The sequence below is a fragment of the Ovis aries genome, chromosome 3, assembly GCF_016772045.2.
Source record: "Ovis aries strain OAR_USU_Benz2616 breed Rambouillet chromosome 3, ARS-UI_Ramb_v3.0, whole genome shotgun sequence".
Lineage (NCBI taxonomy): Eukaryota > Metazoa > Chordata > Mammalia > Artiodactyla > Bovidae > Ovis > Ovis aries.
The window spans coordinates 31,146,587-31,168,538 of record NC_056056.1 but is presented as its reverse complement, the minus strand read 5'-3'; the positions used below and the strand labels follow the sequence as shown (position 1 = coordinate 31,168,538).

The 21,952-nt window shown below is 47.0% G+C and overlaps 1 protein-coding gene and 1 long non-coding RNA gene across 3 annotated transcripts in view; one reads left to right on the top strand and one right to left on the bottom strand.

Annotated features, from left to right (window-relative positions):
* Positions 1–2,924, bottom strand: part of KLHL29 (kelch like family member 29) — a 331,664-nt gene extending 328,740 nt beyond the window's left edge. Inside the window, exon 1 of the mRNA XM_042245841.2 lies at positions 2,653–2,924. The gene's annotated coding sequence lies outside the window, so the exon portion shown is untranslated. The remainder of the gene's footprint in view (positions 1–2,652) is intronic.
* Positions 2,925–3,370: 446 nt separating this feature from the next.
* LOC106991039 (uncharacterized) overlaps positions 3,371–21,952 on the top strand; it is a 481,826-nt gene continuing 463,244 nt past the window's right edge. For both annotated transcript variants that reach the window (XR_009599770.1, XR_009599769.1), the window contains exon 1: positions 3,371–3,715. This is a non-coding gene — a long non-coding RNA (uncharacterized LOC106991039). The remainder of the gene's footprint in view (positions 3,716–21,952) is intronic.

The window sequence follows — 21,952 nt, the reverse complement described above, 5'->3', positions numbered from 1 at the left end:
TAACATGTTTATTCCTAGAAAACATGGGCCAGATTGAAAGGTTCCTTTGGTAAGAGCTCATAAGGAAAATAAATTTTCTGCTCTTAAAGGGACTAACTCAATTCTCATCTAGCTACTTGAAAAATAAAAAAGGTTTTACCTATTTGCTTCCTGGATATGAGGAGCTGCAGTTAGCAGAAGTCATTCTCCAGGGCTCTACTAGTCTTTGTTCCAATAAACCTCTCACAGAACTGAATTCTCAGTTTGGCTTATCTCCTGCACTGAGTACTTGAAGTATGACCACCACTCATTAGAAGCATAATTAAAAAGATACAACCTAGATTCCTCCCTCCCATCACATACAGATGAAAACCAATAACCCTTAATCTATTTGTTACCATGGCTACCATAGGGTATTTTATTTCAGTACAACTCTAGGTATTTCCTTTGGATTGTTGCTTGCAAATTAAAGTTGGAGACCTATAAATTTTCGTTAACTGCTACAAATGGAGAGACTGAACAGAAGAAAATGTTTTTCTTAATCATGGACGAATATGGTTTATAAGATGCTTGTGCAGAAAAGTTATTAAAATTGGTTAAATGCATCAGCCCATAAACCAATTTAAATGCCATTAAATTTATATAGAGTTTAAGGGCACATATGCTAGTAATTCTCTGATTTATAGCAGGATGATAAATCAAGTGCACTCAGAAGAGTGTACAGGACGGAGACTTTATTCATCAGTGGCACATAGCTTCATATTTGTATAAATGCCTGAAATATGTGACTACTCAAACACAGGCATGCCAACCAGCCTTTAAAGTATTCACCTGTGAATTATCCAACAATGTTTTGGCCTAGAGTCGGGAGGAACAATCGATAAATTTGTTCATCATGCCCACTCCAGAAGAGTAGCTTTGCACTTTCCATTGTAATTTTTAAAAAACATCACGAATGAGGGGGGCTAATTAAATCTGCTGTCATTCATCCTAAACCGAAATAATTCCTTAAATCTGCCGTCCCAGGGCTGAGTTGGAGAAAAGACCACACAACAAGAAAAGGAACTCTGAAGTGACTAGACAGATGACTTTAAAGAGACTGAAATTAGGGTAAATACAGCTGTAACCAGGACAGATTTATCACCGCAAGAGGAGTCCGAATCCCAGCGAAGCTCGGCTGGTGAGAGGCTGGCGCCTGCAATAGTGGAGCCTGAATGTCCCTGAGCCGAAGTGGAAGTTTCACGGGCAGCTGCAGCTGGGCGTCCTCAGCGGTCCGGTCCCTCCAGCGCTGAGGTCTCCCCTAATTCTACATAAATACCTGCGTCCACGATTCGCCCCGGGCTAGCCGCGGCGCAAGCACCGTAGCGAGCCAGGACAGCGTTTGCAGAGCGGCAGGGATGGCAAAGGCGGCGGCTCCTCACCCATCAGCATCCCTAGGGACCCGCCAACTGACCCTGTGTCTGCCATTGGGTTTCAGAGCCCAGGAACCACAACTGGCTTCTCCGCTGGCGGACCCAGGCATCCGAGACTTGCGCTTTGGCCCCATCACAGTTGGCTGCAGGCAGGCAAGCAGGCAAGGCGGCGCGTCCCCGCCTTCCCCGGCCGACGCAGACCTGACCTGCCCGGGAGCTGCCTCGGACCTGGGAGCTGCCTCGGACCTATCTGGGATCTCGACTCTGCTCTCTCGACCCCGGGGGAGCGCTCCCCTCCCTCGGGGTCCGGGGCCCGCACTGCCTAGAGTCCGAACCCGCGCCGCGATCGCAGATGACCCTCGCGCTCTCGGCCCGCTTCAGGCCACAGAGACCCGGACGTGAGCCCTCTGCCAGCCGGCACCTCCCGCGGCAGTCAGGGCGCAAGCCCACACTCCCACACCACACATCTCCCAGTCCACACTATCCCGCACATAAACAACCCCTCCCCACCCAACCCCACATCCTCGCCGCCCCACCATTCCGGTACGCCCTCGTTTCCGCGCCCCCCAAACATGTTGGCACCCACAAGGTGCTAAGGGAAGGGGAGGGGGTTACAGAAGGTCTGTGCGGGTTTCCTCCCTGTGGTTTTCACGTTCCTCTGCCTCGAAAGTTACTTGGGATTGAGTGAAGAGACCCGGTCCCCAAATGCGGGGTCTGAGGACGGGTGGGGGCAGAAACCCCAACCTGGCTTCGCGCCGCACAGAGGCGCGCACCTCCCCAAAGGGTCGGGCGCGTGGCCGCCCCCAGAGTCCTGCCCTCCGGTGCCTCCTCCTGGCCCCCTGCCCGGCCCGGGCCCTGGGCCGCTCCAGGGAGGTGGCTTGGAGAGGGACGCAAGCTCTCGGGCCCAGCTGAGAGGGGCTGCTTCGGCGGGGGTGGGGGGTGGGGGGGTGGTCACACTCGCTTCCAGCACCCACTACTACCGCAACATTGGCCCCGGGCAGCCCGGGGGCATCCACGCCCGGGGGCAGGAAGTTTTTTTTCCCCCCTTTTCCCCCCTGGAGCAGCGCAGGCGCAAGGGCTCCTGCAGCCTTGCGAGTCCAGACGCGGGAGGCTCCGGCCGCCGCCGCCGCCGCCGCCGCGGGAGCCGAGCCCAGCGTTCCGGGTTCTCCGGCCCCGCTCCCAAGCCCGGCCCGGCCCCACGCAGCCTCCAGCACCCTGGGTCCCCGGCGCCGCATCCTTGGCGCCCTAGCCTGCGTCTTACCTCCGGCCGCGCGGCTCTGGCCCCGGCCCGACGCGCAGAGAGTCTGGGGTCGCGACTGGGCGCAGGAGGGCTGATGGATAGGGGACGGCGCCGGCGGGCAGCGGTGGCTGGGGCCGCTCGGGTCCTGGCCGGGAGAAACGGATCCAGGTCCACCTCCTCCTCGCGTTCCTGCTCTCCGCTTTCTCCCCCCTTTTCCTTCTCCTCCTCCTCCGCCGCCGCCTCCCGGCAGCCCAGGGAGGATGCCCGAGAGAGGGAAGTCAGTCCTTCTGCCTGTCAGCCTGTGCGGCTACGCGCGGCGCGGCGCGGCTCTCACCGAGGCGGCGGCGGCGGCTCCGGCAGCATCGCTCCCCCCGCCCCCCCCGGCTCTCCCCGCAGCCGCGGCGGCCGCCGGGCTGGGGTTGGCTCCGGGCTCGGGGCTCGCGCTCCGGGCGGGGGCTGCGCTCAGGCGCGGCGGCCGCGGGGACTGCGGGCGGGCCCTGCGGAGCCGGGGCCGGGGCTGCAGCTAGATCCGCGGCGGCGGCAGCGGCGGCGGCGGGGGCTGGCGCGGCCGCGGCGCGGGGACCATGCTCCCTTCTGGCTCGCTCCGCTCCGGGTACCGTCTGCTTTAGCTGCGAGGGAGGCGGGCTTCGGCGCGCAGCCAGGGGCGGGCGGAGCCAATCACGGGCGCCCGAGTGGGCGGGGGCGGAGGGTGGGGGAGGCGGGGCGCCCCCGGCCGGGCACCCGGCGCTGCTCCTCGGGCCCGAGGGATCCCGGGCAGCCGCGCGCTGGGGCCCGGGGCGGAGTGCTCGCGGGTGTGTCCATCCGTCCATCCGCCGCCCCCGCCCGCCCCCTGCGGTGGCTCCCTGCTAGCCCAGCTCGGCGGCCGCGCCCGGCAGATGCTCGGTGCTTGGTCCCGGCCTCCTGCGCCCCGGGCCTCCCGGCCCCGCCGGCCCCGGGCTGGCGGACGGGACCGAGGCGAGCTCCCCGGCCGCGCTCAACACCTGAGGAAACTGGCGGAAAAGTTTGAGAACGAAAAGTCCAATCGTCTTTCAGCTTCCGCCCTCCCTATGACACTTCAGCCACGGTAAGGAGGAGGAATTGTCCAGGTCCCTGAAGAACCTCGGCCGGCCCGGTAAATCCTGACCACCCACCCTCTCTAGTCCGTGCAGGCTCGACTCCCCTCGGTGTCCACGGACTTTCCTGTCTACACCAACCCTCTTGAGTCCGCAGGACCCCTCTCTGTTTCGACAGCCCCTGCCCTGGCCACCCCAGCCTTCCATGTCTTCACTGACTCCCGTTCTGTCTACACAGACTTTCTTAGTTCCATCACTTCTCTCTCTCCACGTGCGGTCTCCACGGACCCTAACTTCCACCTTCATAGGAGAGGTTTGGCTAGAGGCCCGTGGCAGCCCCTTTGCGGGCTTATCCACTGTGTCAGAGCATTTAATTTCAGCACCAGTCTCCCCTTTCTTGGTAGATCTAGATCTGGTTTTCATTCCCTGACCTCTTTCCCTCCCCTACCTTACCCCTTCATTTGGTTTTGATTTCAGAGGAAATGTATCCCCCCCCATCCCCCATCTCCAGCCTGAATGTAAAGTCTTGTTGGGCTGCAGCCTCTGCCCCCCCACTCCCCAGGGCGAAGCCGCAGAGGCCTGAGGCCTGGGTGGAAATTGGGGAGGGGGGTGTGGAAGGTAGGGGGCCTGCTTGTTCTTTGGCTGAAACTGGGAGGAGCCAGCTCCGGGCGGGCTCTGCAGGTCCCGCCCGCCTGCTGCCGGGGCCGGGGGAGGGGTGATTGGTAAATCTCTCTCGCTCAGCTCACTCCTGTGATGTCTGAATCCAGGCCTCTGCTCTCCTCTGCTGTGAACTCAGTTCAGGGATTGTGTCTTCTTTAATATCTTGTGGGAAGCAGAGTACAGTGTGGCGGCTGATAAATAATAAATAATAATAATCTACTGAGGGTAGCCGGAGGACTGTCAGTGAAAGGGAGTGAGGACCCTGGGGAAATGGCCCCATTGGTGTTTCCTGAATGGAGTAACTGCGTTTCCTGAAAAGAAGAAGAAAAGAAAATCGGATGAAGTTTTGGTGTGTGAAGCCTAGGGGAGGGGAGAGGACACAGAGTAAAGGAGTCCACCCTTGATGGTGGGGATCAGCCCGGAAAAGGGGGGTGTTTTTAAGAGAGGGCGACAGGAGGGTGCCTTGGAGGGGGAGCAGGTCGGAGCCCGTGCAAGAAAGCTCCTCCAACAACCTGAAGGGGAATGCGAGCTGTGGTCTGAATGCTAAGTTCTTAACATGGTACATGCAAAGTGATTGAAGGGTAATGTAGAGAGGAGAAAGGAGAAAGGATTACTTGGGAGTTTTAAGAAGGACTCAATTAACACCTCAAGCACTGAGAGCGAAGAGGAGAAGGAAGGCACAGGTGAGTCAGTGTTCTTTCATGTGGTAGGAAGCTGTCCTCTGAAATGATCTATGTGGGTTCACCCGCTGTGAGCTGTGAGATCCACCAGGCTACACAGGACAGGTGTAGACATTATGGAAATATGGCTGAGCTGGCCATTTGAGGCGATCATAACATCTGACAAATCATTTTCAGTGATCCTCAAATGAAAGTAGGAAATAAGCACTCTAAGAATCCTTCTTCAGCTACATCTCTGGGTGAAGGTGTAAGGATTCTCCCAGTTTCCCTGAGGGCGTTATCAGAGAAGAGAGGCTCTGCTGAATCTGCATCCACCCAGGTGATGCCCCGGGTGCCCATGCTGGAGTGTTGCAAAGCCTTCAGGGTTGGATCTTGATAACAGCTCACCGGGGGTGCCGGCTTGTCAGAAGAACGAGAAAAGCTGTGTGAATTAGAATCACAGTGGGCTCGTCTCCCCTGTCCTCACACCACCCTTCTCTCATCCCCAGAGCCTGCATGCAAGTAAGAATTTCCAGAGTCTGAAGCCCAGATCTTCCCCTGCACTGGGGCTCCATCCAGCTAGGGACTGTTTGGTTTGGACTCAGGAAGGTCCCCTCTGGTCTAGACATGAACTCCCACTTCAGCTGGAGTGTCATCTGTTCCTGTTTCCCCAGGGTCTCGGTGACTGGATCTGGTTTGTGTTGTGTAAGAGATCTGTCTTTCTGCATAGACCTTGCCTGCAGCTGGGATCTGTTCTGGGTTATTCAGGGCCCTACTCTGTGGTTTTGGGATAAGCTCCATGGTTAGCATGGATCTCTCTTCGTGGTAAATGGGATTTGTTGGGTGTTAGACGCGAGAGCTTCTTCAGCTCCCGTTAAAGATTTCTCCGTGAAACACAGATCTAGCTATGTGGAGTGAGCTTCCAAAGTCAGCCCTGCCTGTCCTGACAGAGATGCCCCAAGCTGAGCTCTGAGGTCAGGACTATGCTCCAAGTGGCTGGATTGTGAAGGAGTGGACTTGTGGTCCCCAGAGAGGTAGACTGGAATAAACCAGAACATGCATTCCCGGCTCAGAACATAGACCATCCTTTGTGCAGTCTGTCAGATGAGGACTTTGTGCTGGAAAAGCTACTGCCCTCACCCAAAGAAGCCACAGCAGGACTGTCTGGGAGTGCCCACTGTGGCTGAGATGGACTTCTCTCCTTGTTTGTTTAAGTCATAACCACAACAAAACGTTCATTTGCTCAGTGGTTGCAGTATGCCAGGCACTGTACCAGGTATTCTAGCCACAATACCTGGTCAATGATCATAGCAAACTGTAGAATTAGTGTTCTCAGCCTCAAGTACTGTGTCCTAGAGGGGTGAGTGAAAGTGAAAGTCACTCAGTCGTGTCTGACTCTTTGCGACCTCATGGACTGTATAGTCCGTGGAATTCTCCAGGTCAGAATACTGGAGTGGGTAACCTTTCTCTTCTCCAGGGGATTTTCCCAACTCAGGGATCAAACCCAGGTCTCTCGCGTTACATGCAGACTCTTTACCAGCTGAGCCACAAGGGAAGCCCAAGAATACTGGAGTAGCCTATCCCTTCTCCAGCGGATCTTCCCGACCCAGGAATCAACTGGTGTCTCCTGCATTGCAGGCAGATTTTTTGTCAGCTGAGCTATCAGGGAAGCCCAGAGAGGGTGGGTGATCTGAAATCACACAGCCAGTGAGTGGCAGAACTGGAAACGGAGTCTGGTTGGTTATTTCCAAAGCCTTTGTCCTTTTCATCATACTCAGCACACAAATGTAGTTTCCTTTGTCATTAACCCAGGTCTTTTCCCTTGGAGAAGACACAGTAGAGGCTGATTTGGCCACACAGAGGGCTGGTGTGGAAGAGGAAAGCCATGTCTCTGATTACTGAATGCACAGGTCACTAGGAAGAGTGGACCCCTCGTCAGAAACCCTCAGGTCTGAGAGGACATCTGTTTCGAGGAGCGCAGTGGGTATAAATAGAGCAGGAGCCAGCCTCGCTGCTGGGTGGGTTTTGTGTTTGCTGTTTTGTTTTTCTAACATTCTGCTCTGCTAAAATCACCCTCATTTGGCATCAAAAGCATGAATAAATCCTACATAAGTCACTGTCCCTCCAGTGGTTAATCAATCCATAAAAATCTATTTAGCACCTACTGTGTGTCCTGCATTTCAGCCCCATGGTGTTGATTAGAGCAGGAAGTAAGAAGTCACAGCTGCTGTATTTTCACTGTGGCCACCCTGCTCTGTGGTGAAGACACATGCTAGTCCCGCAATCAGCGGTCTGCGGAGGGCCTCCTGCCCAGCCTTTTGGTGGGTGCTCTCAGGAATACAGGGAAGGTGCAAGGTGCCTCACACTGCTCAGCTTCACCCTTCCTGTTTCAAATGCAATATAGGATTTCCCCGCCACACCCCACCCTTATCTGCAGTTTTAGTTACTTGTGGTCAACCTCTGAAAATATTAAATGGAAAATTCCAGAAACAAACAATTCATAGGTTTTCAATTGCATGCCATTCTGAGTAGCGTGATGAAATCTCATGCTATCCTGCCCAGGATGTGAATCACCTCTTTGTCCTGTGTATCCACTACCTGCCCATTGAAAGTGAAAGTGTTAATTGTTCAGTTGTTGCCAACTCTTTGCAACTCCAGAGGAAGACTGTAGGAAGACTATAGCCTTCCTGTCCATGGAATTCTCTTGGCAAGAATGCTGGAGTGAGTAGCCAGTCCCTTCTCCAGGGGATCTTCCTGACCCAAGGATTAAACCCAGGTCTCTTGCATTGCAGGCAGATTCTCTACCATCTGAGCCGTCAGGGAAGCCCATGATATGAATCAGCTCTTTGTCCAGCATATCCACCACCTGCCTGTTAGTACAGGGAAAAACACAATGCCTGTAGGGTCTGGTACTATCCCCTGCTTCATGCATCCACTGGAGGTCTTGGGAGGTATTCCCTGCAGATAAGGTGGGACTACTGTACTTGGTTTTTGTTCTTGACAGAGGCTGAGGTAAAAACAATTGTTATCAAGAAACATACCTTAGTGCTCAGATGTGGGGAAAAGACTCCAAGTGTTGTGGGGTCCAGGGGATGATCTGTAAGAGCTGGGCTGGTCAGGAGGGCTTCCTGGAGAAGACAGGTCTCAGGCTGGACCTGAGGAGAGAGGAGGTTTCCATGGGAAGCAGAGGAGCCTTGGGCCAGGAGGACAGAGTATGCTGGATCCTTGGATTGGGGAACTCATCCAGGTGTGCTAGTTTTTGGGACATGGCTTATTGTTAACAGTCATTTCCTTTGTATGAAAATGAAAATGTATTCTCTTTCTTTGCCCAAATCAGTGAACTATTAGATTCTAAGATTCAGAGTGAAAGTGGTGGTGTCTTTTTTGGCATTTTCAATGGCAGGAATTCAGCACCTTTTTTTAGTACCAGTTGTTTGCAGGTGGCAGGAGTGCTAATTAGACAGAGCCAGTAGCAATTTTCCTGGATGGTTCTGACTCCCAAACCGACAGGAAACACTGCTTGGGCATTTTAAGAGAGCAGATTCTTCTTTCCCTGTTGATAAAGCGATTCTTCAAACACGGTGGTCAAAAGAGTGGGTTTCCTAGTTGCTCAATACATATTTATTGGGTGCTGAATTGTTGATATTGACCAAAATTTCATTTTACTTCTTTGGTGTTTAAGAAGGGTCTGATGCTTTTCTATGAGACAGTGTAAAAAGAAGACCCAAATGATTGGGAGGATAGTTGTAAGGAACATTTTATTGGAGTGTTAGAGTAGTCTTTCGATCATGGAAGCAGGCTTTCATGAAAGGGAAAATTCAAGAGACTTTTGAGAGAAGATTGAATCCTTGTAGTTCTTTGCATACATATTTTTTAAGCTGTTTTTAAGAATAAAGAGGTTACAGTCCTGCCAGTTCCCTGTTTGACTCCAGAATGCACTGGTGCCAGTGTCTTTCCTCTTTCTCTGAGATTTCAGTAGGACTTGGGGCCAAAACCATGTCACGGGTGTGGTCATTTCGAAGCCCTATATTGGACCAGAAGTGGAACAAGACCATCCAGGGCAGGTGACTAGCCTCTCTGTCCCTACGACAGAGACCCTTGTGCTCTCTGCCTTCTGCCTGGACTCAGGCTGCGCGGGAGTGTGGCAGTCCACATGGGCAGTGGCGGGCGGGGGAAACACAGTGGGAGGCAGAGGGGCCACCATGCAGAGCCGTTGGCCACAAATCTCATTTTCATTAGCTGTTTCATGAAGACAGCCAGGTCCAAGGCTCTGTCTCAGGAGTTATGATTTATTTCCATGTGTGTGTTGGTCACTGAGTCATGTCCAACTCTCTGCGACCCCGTGGACTGTAGCCCACCAGACTCCTCTGTCCATGGGATTTTCCAGGCAAGAACACTGGAATGAGTTGTCATTTCCTTTTCCAGGGGATCTTTCTGACCCAGGGATCCAACCTGGGTCTCCTGCATTGCAGGCAGATTCCTTACCATCTGAGCAACCAGGGAAGCCCATTTATTTCAAGTCCCCAAATTGAGGCTACCTGTCATGTTCACAAGCAAAAGGCAGCCCCTCCTCCAAGGGAACAAGTTCACTCTTCTCCCCAAAGACAGAGTTGTTGGGAATCGAGCTTCAGGCACTCTCAGATTCTGAGATAAATCTCAGTTTGCAGGTGAAGTATCTAGTTACTTCAGCTATTTTGGGTGCTTTGGAATATGTATCCCTGTATTTCATCTTCAATGCTTATCCCTACGTGAATTTGTGCAACTGCATGCACTTTCTGTTCGGTGGGTCTGGGAGGAAGAATTTGTGAGGTCATGCTCTGGGGAAACACGACTGTCAACATGCTGGCCCCAGAGGCCCTGTCCCCACGGAATCAGAGGCAACAAGGAAGAGAAAGCAGTAGGGCCTGAACTCAGGGTACTTACTAGATATGTACTAAGGGTCTTAATAATTGCCTGAGTCTGTGATAAAAGTAACCATCTGGTCCATCTCTTACTATAAGAAAATATGATATATGAAAATTCAAAATGATAAAACAGAAGGATTTGAAAGTTCACATTATAAAAGGATGCATGAACTGCCCATAAGTGAAGCTTTTCCCTTTGATATTTAATCTGTGGCTGATTTATTAGATATTCCGTTCATATACAACTGGGCAGAAACACATTAATTTATTTTTATTTATTTAAGGCTTGTGACCTGTCTGCTTTCAAGATGTCTCAAACAATTTACAGGTTAAAACATGGGGCAAAAGGAGACATTTAGGAATGAAATAGAACAGACAGAACCCAAAGGGAGGAGCTGGGTTAGAGGCATTAAGCACACAAGATGAATGGGTTCTACAGATAGGATCTCTAAGGGAAAGCAGGGCAAATGTGCCAGGTTACCTGATTGTATAAAGAAAGGCGCATTTGTATCAGGTCATTAAAGATGTCTCAAATAGAAACTGTTTAAAAAATCAGAGGCTATTACAAATGGAAGAATGTAGTATTATTGAGATAAAAGATTTCTCCTTTAGACTTTGCAGACAAATGCTAATCCTCAACAAGTGTAACACTGCAGGTTTTTATGTTAACATTTTTCACTATGTCTAAACCTTTAAAAAATGTTTACCGGATGATGTCATTAAAAATTTTCAGTTCCTTATAGGTTTACTTATTGCCCATTCAGGAAGAGGGTTGGAAATTGGTCACATTTCATTTAGGCTGCTGTGAATTTTCCTAGAAAGCAACAGGTGTGTATCTTCCAGCTTAACTCTAAACCCTTGATAATTTTAGTGTAGTTTCAGGTCAATTTCAAAATTAGCCAGAGTTTTGGCTAAGGTAAAATTTTATTAGAAATAACCAGAACTTAGCATTAGAATGCTAGACTAGAGATCTGGTCAGGAAAATTAGAGATATCAAGGGAACATTTCATGCAAAGATAGACATAATAAAGGACAGAAATGGTGAGGACCTAACAAGCAGAAGAGATTAAGAAGAGGTGGCAAGAATACACAGAAGAAATGCACAAAAAAGGTCTTAGTAACTTGGATAACCACGATGGTGTGGCCACTCACTTAGAGGCAGACATCCTGGAGTGTGAAGTCAAGTGGGCTTTAGGAAGCATTACTATGAACAAAGCTAGTGGAGGTGATGGAATTCTAGCTGCGCTATTTCAAATACTAAAAGATGATGCTGTTAAAGTGCTGCACTCAATACACCAACAAATTTGGAAAACTCAGCAGTGGCCTCATGACTGGAAAAGGTCAGTTTTCATTCCAGTCCCGAAGTAAGGCAACACCAAAAAATGTTCACACTACTGTACAGTTGTGCTGATTTTGCTAGTAAGATTATATTCAAAATCTTTCAGGCTAGGCTTTAGCAATATGTGAACCGAGAACTTTCAGATATACAAGGTGGGTGTAGAAAAGGGAGAAAAACCAAAAATCAAATTGCCAACTTTCGTTGGATCATAGAAAAAACAAACGAATTCCAGGAAAACATCTACTTTTGATTCATTGACTACGCTAAAGCCTTTGACTCTGTGGATCACAACAAGCTGTGGAAAATTCTTGCAGAGATGTGGCTTGGAATACCCGACCACCTTACCTGTCTCCTGGGAAACCTGTATGCAGGTCAAGAAGCAACAGTTAGAACAGGACATGGAACAATGGACTGGTTCAAAATTGGGAAAGGAGTACAACAAAGTGTATACTATCATCTTTCTTATTTAATTTATATGAATAGTACATCATGCAAAATGCTGGGCTGGATGAAACACCAGCTGGAATCAAGATTGCTGGGAGAAATATCAACAGCCTCAGATATGCAGATGGTACCACCCTAATGGCAGAAGTTGAAGAGGAACTAAAGAGTGTCTTGATGAAGGTGAAAGAGGAGAGTGAAAAAGCTGGTTTAAAACTCATCATTCAACACATTAAGATCATGGCATCTGGTCCCATCGCTTCATGGCAAATAGATGGGGAAAAAGTGAAAGCAGTGGCAGATTTTATTTTCTTGGGCTCTAAAATCACTGTCAAAAGTGACTACAGCCATGAAATGAAAAGATACCTGCTCCTTGGAAGAAAAGGTACGACACGTCTAGACAGTGTCTGAAAAAGCAGAGACATCACTTTACCAACAAAGGTCTATATAGTCAAAGCTGTGGTTTTTCAAGTAGTCATGTATGGATGTGAGAACTGGACCAAAAAGAAGGTTGAGTCTGCTGAACAATTGATGCCTTCAAATTGTGGTGTTGGAGAAGACTCTTGAGAGTCCCTTGGACTGCAAGGAGATCAATGAAACCAGTCAGTCCTAAAGGAAATCAACCCTGAATATTCATTGGAAAGGCTGATGCTGAAGCTGAAGCCCTGATACTTTGGCTACCTGATGTGAAGAACTGACTCATTGGAAAAGACCTCCATGCTGGGAAATTTGAATGCAGGAGAATGGGACGACAGAGCATGAGATAGTTGGATGACATCACTATGGACTCAGGGGACTCAATGGATGCCAGTTTGAGCAAACTCCCAGAGATATTGAAGGACAGGGAAGTCTGGCTTACTGCTGTTCATGGGGTAGCAAAGAATCAGACATGACTTATAGACTGAACAATAATAACAACATCTACATCAGCAGATTGTGCACCGTAACCTTTTAATCTTTTTCCTGGGCTAGACTACATCTCCCAGCACCCCTGCAGTTGAACTGTATCTCTCAGCCTCCTTTGCAGTTAGGCTATATTGCATAGTTTCTTTTTTAGTTAGATGCACTCACGTTAATGAAATATGCATGGAAGTAATACATGCCATTTTCAGACCTAACCCATTAAAATCTGCCCTTGTACTTTGCATGCTCCTTTCCCTCTCTCCATGTTGATGCAGGCAAACATGGAGATCTTGGAAGCTGCAAATTAAAGATGACAGTGAAACAAAACCCAGGAAGCTCTGGCTCTCTAACTTATTGTTCGGAGGGGGCCATTCACTGATCTGGAACACCCGTTTTGGGACTTCCAAAAACAGGAAATAAAATTCTATTATATTTGAGCTGTTTTATTAATGTTGGTTTGTTTGTTTTTGTGACTAGTGTTACCCTAACTAATATAGCAATCAACTGAGCCTCTGAGAGGTGAATTCTCTGGAGAATCTGCATTTTTAACAAGTACCTTAGAGGAGTTTGAGAAGCACTGCTGGAGTCGAAGGGGAACCAGTCACTCATGGGTTTAGAGTAGACTTAGTAATGTGATGCTGTTGCATTTTAGAATGACAGCAAGAAAGCAGACTTTTACCTCCTTTTTCTTTGCCACAGAGAACAATCTACTTACTAAAAAGAAAAGGAAAACTGGTAAGAGAAAATTGAAGTTCAAGATGAATAAAGAGATTATAACAAGCAGCAACCTGCTGTAAATGAGCTCAAGTCTCTTGGCCAGGACAAATTACACCCCAGGGAGTAGAGAGAACTTACCACCGGTGCTGGAGAGTCTCTGCTGATAATCTTTAAGGAGCATGGAGAGTGGGAAAGAAAATGGAACACAAGAGATGGGAAAATATAGTTTTTATTAATAAAGATGGGGAGAGATTCTGCAGTCTACAAGAATGGGGATATCCTATTCACCCTCATGAAGTTGATTACTGAAGGCTGATTTGTGAGCATAGGAAAAATGGAGAATTCTCTAGAAGCCTGTGTGGCTTCTTTTAAGAGCAAGCCACAACAAGGAAACTGTATTCCCAGTTTTGTGATAGGCTTGCTAGATTATTATGTCAGGGAATTGTGTTAGCTGTGTAGAAGCAAAGCATACCTCAGGTTGGTATTTGTCAAGGAATCTCATGATAAATTTGTGTGCAAGATAAGTAATTTCAACTGCAGACTAGTATTTGGGTAATACACACCCAAAGATGCTAATCACTGTCAGCATGAAAGTACATTTCTAGTGAAAGGCCACAGTCATAGTTCCATCTGATATTTTTATTAGTAAGGCAGACATAAATGACTTAGTTAATCCTGAAATCTTGAGATGATGTGTAGAGAGTACATTTATTGGCATAACAAGGCCCAAAGAAAAGGCTCAAATATTAATCTAAATGTAATGATGTGAAGTGAAACAGACAAACAATAGGATTGAGCAGGTGGATTCAAACAGTGCCCCCTTGGCTCCGCCCACCCCTGTACAAACCCAGGGCTAAGAGGCAGTAGCTGTGTTCTGAGAGAAAAATGCAGGAACAGGACATCAAAGATGTTGTTCAGTTGCCCAAAGCCCTGTATGAATTCTGAGGTTAGCTGTGAAGCCTTGGGTTTAGCTGAGACGTATATGCAGTTGTCTGAAGGCATCTCAGGAGCAGAGGGACCCTGGCAGATTTCAAAGGGCCAGATGGGAAGATTTCAGGTTTACATAAGAATGAACTTTCTTCAGCCATTTCAGGGCTTCCCAAGATGATAGGCTGCTTAGAGATCACTGTCAATTGACATGACCAAGTGGAGAGAGAAGATCCCGCATTGGGACTTCAAGAAAAAGGTGAAGACGTCTGAATGGGTATTTGGCCACAAAGAAACCACTACAGTCCCTCCAAGTATTAGTAGCTATATGATGGGCACCATTTAGTGATAACTTAACAGGTGCCAGCCATAGTGTTAGTGTTAAAGCTCCAAAGTCCTATATTAGCTTTTTGGCTGCTGTCACTGATTACTTAGAAGAAAAGCTATGGAAAACCTAGACAGCATATTAAAAAGCAGAGACGTCACTTTGCTGACAAAGGTCCCAATAGTCAAAGATATGGTTTTTCCAGTAGTCATGTACAGATGCGACAGTTGGACCATAAAGAAGGCTGAGCACCGAAGTTGTGCTCAGGTTTTGATGGTTTTGAACTGTGGTGTTGGAGAAGACTCTTGAGAGTCCCTTGGGCAGCAAGGAGATCAAACCAGGCAATCCTAAAGGAAATCAACCCTGAATATTCACTGGAAAGACTGTTTCTACAGCTCCAATACTTTGGTCACCTGATGTGAAGAACCGACTCACTGGAAAAGACCCTGATGCTGGGAAAGACTGAGGGCAAGAGGAGAAGGGGGTGACAGAGGATGAGATGGTTGAATGGCATCACTGACTCAATGGACATGAGTTTGAGCAAACTCCAAGAGATAATGAAGGACAGGGAAACCTGGCGTGCTACAGTTCGTGGGGTCACAAAGAGTCGTACATGACTTTATGACTGAACAACAACACAAATTACTATAACATTAGTGACATAACTCAATACAAGGTTACTTTCTTACTGCTCTGGGGCCCAGAAATGTAAAACCAAGAGGTCTGCAGGCCTATATTCCTTCTGGAAGCTCTAGCAGAATATCCTTTTTCAGTTTCAAGAGGCTGCCTGCATACCTTGGCTTTAGGTCCCTACCTCTGTCTTCCAGGTTAGCAGTGCAACATCTTAAGTCTGTCTTCTCTCTTTCTCTCTGCTTCTGTTATCACATCTCCTCTGCCTCTGATCCCATGGATCCCATGACTTCCCTCTCAGAAGGACTCTTGTGATTATACTGGGTTCGACCATCTAGATTCATCTTCCCATTAGCAAGGTCCTTAGTTTTATCACACCTGCAAAGTTCCTTTTGCCATGTAAGGTATCATATTCACAGGCTTTGAGGACTAAGTGATGACATCTTTGGGAGGGTTGTTATTCTGTCTACTTCAAGCCCTTTATATATTGCCTTATTTAATTTGATCCCTCACTGTCTTGAAGAGTTGGGCATTATTTCCACTTAACAGGTGGAGAATTGAAGCCATGGAACAATTACGAAACACAGCACACCACCAGGAAAAATGGTGAGGCTGGGATCAAACTGGGTTCTGACTCTTAAGAACTGGGACTCTCACCACTCTGATGCTGTACTGCACGTGTTTATTATTATTCTTAGAGCCCATGATTCTAAGCACTAATAATCGCTTTTCTTTAATGGTGTTAATTTAGTGGTGACATTATTGCAGCTTGTTTTTTTCTAAAATGTCATACGAGTCAGACATTTCTGGCTACCTATGAAATTTAAGTGGCCTCCCCCTGCGATCATACTTAGCATCCTCAGCTCACAGCTTTTGCCCCTCCTGGATTTTGTCACCTTGCACCTTCTCAGCAACAGGAGTTTAGAACAGTGTTATTTTCTGAATTCAGATCTGACAATCTTTGTAGACCAAAGGTTACACAGCCGTATAAGTTTGTTTTTAACCCAAAGTAACAGAGTTGTCAGGCAGAGCGTATAAAAAGATCTCAGAAATGCAGGCTAAAAACCTAGCAATTCAATGAGGCAACAGGAGCCCCATGGTGACAGTGGCATTTGGGTCCCAGGGCAGATATAAAAGTGGTAGCATCCAGTTGAAGCCCATATCCCCAGAGACTGGAGTTCAGGCCCTACTGAGGTGGGCAGGGGGGAGTCTCCTGCCCAGACCCTCTGCGCTGGAACATTGCTTCCAGCATCTGTAAAGCTGAGTGAGAGACAAGCCAGTATCGCATTTCACAGATGGCAACCCTGAAGCTCAGAGCTGTGCTCACGGTCACATGACCAACTCATGGCAGAAACTGGGCCCAAAGTCAAGGGCCCGGGTTTCAGTCTTTGCTCTGCCATTCACCGCTGCAGTGGAACCATGAGCATGACAATGAACACATCATGTCTTTTCTCTGGTCATCCTTCCAGTGTGTTCTCTCTTGACTGTTTGGAACCACAGTATGTCAGAATTGTCTGGGTTGGGCTCTGGCTCAAAGCAGACCTGGGTGTGGGTTGAGCACAGCCTGGCTGGAGAGAAGTCTGGAGCACATGTTGGTGGGGCGCGGTGGGGAGGCAGTGATCACTGGTGACACGAGGATGTAGTTGTCAGCAACAGAGTCCACAGGGCACAGGAGGGGCTAGGCTGGGAGTGGAGGCTATGATCTGACTGTGATGCTGAGCAGTGGCTGGATGGTAGGAGTGGAGGGGAAGGGTCTTGGGTCTGTTGGGTTCAGTGCCTGTTCAATTGCTAGGACCTGGTTCACCCTCCTGGCAGGTGGTTTCTGGATGGTTCATACAGCAGTGCCGTGGCAGCCTTCACCAAGCCTATGTCATAAGGTCAGAATTGATTGAGCACCTGAGAGTCTAGAAAGGAAGGAAACTCTCATTTGAACACCTTGTTTATGCCAGGCACTCAGCTAATGGCAGTAACTGCCCTTACTATGCACTTATTTTCTGCTCGTCACAGGGGTTTTCACTGATTCTGGGTACAAGGAGAATGCAACACAATTCTTGCCCTTGGGGAGGTCATAGTCCACAGGTCTGTGGCTACTAACCTTTACTAGTCAACACAAGGACTGAACAAAGTGGTAATTAATGAATATAAGAGGAAGTAGCAGGGGTGGTAAGTTAGAAAGTGCTGGGTTGGGGAGTCCCCAGGGTCTGTTCTTCTGCTAGAACTCTGATGCTAAGGGAGGAGATATGCTGCTTCTAGAACGTTTCTCAATAGTCTCGATTCCTTGAAAATAACATTGCGATGCTGACTTGTGTCCATCGTTCAGTCTGTGGTCCACGAGGACTTGGATCGTCCTTTCCCCACGCCAGCATCTCGCTTTTGTGCAGTTGTCACCATTTCCCTTTTCAACACTCAGCATTTCTGTGACAAGATCAGGGCAACACAGAAAATAATTTTTTAAATGTTCAGTTGATTTTATTTCTTGTCTTTTTTTCCAAAACACTTTCATTGAGTTATAATTTACAGACCAAAACATTTACCCATGTTAAGTGTGCGATTTTAGTAAATATCCAGAGATGTGCAAGCCTCACCACAATCAATTTTAGAACATTTTTCTTACCAGAGGGAATAATTTAAGGGCACAATACAAGAAATGTGGGTTTATTCAACCCACTTGAACATGCATTTCTGAAATTATTGTATGTAAAATCTGTCAGCAAATTTTGAGTCACTTCACAGTATACTTTTGCAAAAAAAAAAAAATAAAAGCAAAATGAAGTGGAAGGAAGAAGCCCTGTGCTTTAAATCTTAAGAAACCATTATCCATTTTGCAGATCACTTCATTAATAAACAGATTATTATAAAAGTAATTATTTTAGAGATGGCAACTGCCATTAGCTAATACTACATTGTTGTCTACTGGGACTTTTAAAAAGTCTTTTTAATTTGCTCTTCAAAAATCACTTACACCCACAAAACTACTTCAGTCAAAGAAATAAATCTAGGTATGGGCAAACCTTAGTTACCATGGCAAAACTAGCTTTACCTTTTTACCTTTCCAATTTGTTTCCAGTCAGGTTTTCTTTCTTCTCCAGAACTCTCTGATTGGTGGAAGGGCTTGTCTAGGGAATCCCATCCTTTTGCAAAAGTGGCCACTTTCTGGCAAAAAAGGTACCATTCAGTAAACCATCGAGGGTGGAATGCACTGAATAACAGATGCTCGAATGATTTCCGTTGTAAATACCCACTGGAGAATAGCCAATAAAACCTTCAGAAGCTGTTGCTGGCTCCTCTGTTAGTTACGCCATTGCTTATGTGGGCTGGTCCCTCTGATAGGGCTCATCGGTGGGGTCAGCGCCTATTCCTTCTCATCTCACATTTCATCCTCCTTATGCTGTTCAGTTCATTTCAGTTCAGTCGCTCAGTTGTGTTCGACTCTTTGCGACCCCATGAATCACAGCACGCCAGGCCTCCCTGTCCATCACCAACTCTCGGAGTTCACTCAAACTCATGTCCATCGAGTCGGTGATGCCATCCAGCCATCTCATCCTCTGTCGTCCCCTTCTCCTCCTGCCCCCAATCCCTCCCAGCATCAGAGTCTTTTCCAAAGAGTCAACTCTTCGCATGAGGTGGCCAGAGTATTGGAGTTTCAGCTTCAGCATCAGTCCTTCCAATGAACACCCAGGACTGATCTCCTTCAGAATGGACTGGTTGGATCTCCTTGCAGTCCAAGGGACTCTCAAGAGTCTTCTCCAACACCACAGTTCAAAAGCATCAATTCTTCGGCTCTCAGCTTTCTTCACAGTCCAACTCTCACATCCATACATGACCACAGGAAAAACCGTAGCCTTGACTAGACGGACCTTAGTCGGCAAAGTAATGTCTCTGCTTTTGAATATGCTATCTAGGTTGGTCATAACTTTTCTTCCAAGGAGTAAACGTCTTTTAATTTCATGGCTGCAATCACCATCTGCAGTGATTTTGGAGCCCCAGTAAATAAAGTCTGACACTGTTTCACCATCTATTTGCCATGAAGTGATGGGACCAGATGCTATGATCTTCGTTTTCTGAATGTTGAGCTTTAAGCCACCGTTTTCACTCTCCTCTTTCACTTTCATCAAGAAGCTTTTTAGCTCCTCTTCACTTTCTGCCATAAGGGTGGTGTCATCTGCATATCTGAGGTTATTGATATTTCTTCCGGCAATCTTGATTCCAGCTTGTGCTTGTTCCAGCCCAGCATTTCTCATGATGTACTCTGCATAGAAGTTAAATAAGCAGGGTTACAATATACAGCCTTGACGTACTCCTTTTCCTATTTGGAACCAGTCTGTTGTTCCATATCCAGTTCTAACTGTTGCTTCCTGACCTGTATATAGGTTTTTCAAGAGGCAGGTCAGGTGGTCTGGTATTCCCATCCTTTCAGAATTTTCCACAGTTTATACTTATGCTGTAGATCCATCAAATACAGAGAATCATTCATTCCCAAACAGAAGGGGAATCATTCTTTAAAAAAAATAAAAAGAGATATCCGTGGTGGTCCAGTGTTGAGAGCATGGATTTGACTCCTGGTTAGGGACGTAAGATCCCTCATGCTGCATGGCATGTCTAAAAATTAAGCCCACAAAAAAAAAAAAAAAGTATAAGAAAAGCTTGATCCTAGGTTGAAAGACCTTAAAATACTCTCCAGTTCTATTTGTAAAAGTAGGCATGCATGCATGCTAAGTCTCTTCAATCATGTCCAACTCTTTGTGAACCTATGGACTGTAGCTTGCCAGGCTTCTCTGTCTGTGGAATTCTCTAGGCAAGAATACTGGAGTGGATTTTCTATGCCCTCCTCCAGGGGATCTTCCCTACCCAGGGGCTGAATCTGCACCTCTTATGTCTCCTGCACTGGCAGGCGGGTTCTTTACCCAGGAATTGAACCCACATCTCCTATGTCTCCTGCATTGGCAGACAGGTTCTTTACCACTAGCACCACCTGGGGAGGCCCTTGTAAGAGTCTGCAAAGAGTTGTACACAACTGAGCAACTGAACTGAGCTGACTGTATTGCTATCTACTGTTTATGAGAAAGAAACAGGTGCCTGGGAACAAACTTGTATCAGAAATTTATTTAGTATTTATTTTTAAGTTGGAAAAATTAAGTCATCTTACATTAAGTGAAGTGCATGATCTCAAGAATTCTGATAAATTTTACATAGCGAGCATACTCTAACCAGGATAGAGGGAACACTGCCCACAACCCCAGGGTCTCCTGTACAACCTCCCAGTCCTTACGTCCACAAAGTAATCAGCATCTGTCTTTGATGCCATATGAATGGGATAACATAGTATATATATTTTTTGTATCTGAATTTTTCACTCAACATTAGTGTCTATGAAATTCATCCATGTTGTTGCCTGTGGTAGGAGTTCAGCTTTTACACTGTTGTATATAATATTCTATTTCATGGCTGTACCACGACACAGTCAGCTTTTCTGGTCACATCACTTCATGGCAAACAGATGGGGAAACAATGGAAATAGTGACAGACCTTATTTTCTTGGGCTCCAAAATCACTGCAGATGGTGACTGCAGCCATAAAATTAAAAGATGCTTTCTCCTTGGAAGAAAAGCTATGACCAGCCTAGACAGCATATTAGAAAGCAGAGACGTTACTTGGCTGACAAAGGTCCATCTAATCAAAGCTATGGTTTTTTCAGTAGTCATGTATGGTTGTGAAAGTTGGACTAAAAGAAAGCTGAGTGCTGAAGAATTGATGTTTTGAACTGTGATGTTGGAGAAGACTCTTGAGAGTCCCTTGAACTGCAAGGAGATTCAACCAGTCCATCCTAAAGGAAATCAGTCCTGAATATTGATTGGAAGGACTGATGCTGAAGCTGAAACTCCAATACTTTGGCCACCTCATGTGAAGAACTGATTCACTGGAAAAGATCCTGATGCTGGGAAAGATTGAAGGCAGGAAGAGAAGGGGATGCCAGAGGGTGAGATGGTTGGATGGCATCATCAACTTGATGGACATGAGTTTGAGCAAGCTCCAGGAGTTGGTGATGGACAGGGAAACCTGGCATGCTGCAGTCCATGGGGTTGAAGAGTCGGACATGACTGAGTGACTGAACTGATCACATGACTGTCCCACGACATGGTCAGTTTTCCTATTATTGATGGACATTTGGTGGCTTCTAGTGTTTACCTGATAGAAATAGTGTCTTTATGAACATTCCTTATCTTTCCATGCACCTAGATAGGCATTTCTGATAGAGTAGAATTGCTGGTTCATGGTAATGCTGTGTTCAGCTTTAGTAGGGAAAATAATTAAGACTTTACTAATTCTTCTTGTGTCAATATTTTCTGATTGTGATTTTTTTAAATAAAAAAATCTAAATTGTCAAAATCTAAAATTCATCTAAATTGTCAAATTTATTGTCATAACATCTTCTCATTGCCCCTTTGATGTTTGTGTGAATTCTGTGATTGCACCTTTTTTAAAAAAATCTCTAATATCAGTAGTTCCTTCTTCTTTTTTTTTTCTCCTTGAGCAATCTTCATAGGGATCTGTAAATTTTGTTAGTCTTTTCAAAGAACCAATATTTGGCTTAATGGATATTTTTCTATTCTATAGTTCTATTTTTTCTTATATTTTTATTATTTCTTCATTTGCCTTAAATTTGATGTTCTTTACTAATTTCTTGAGATAGTCTTTGAATCACTGATTTTCTGTTTTTCTGAAATATACACTTAAGGCTATGC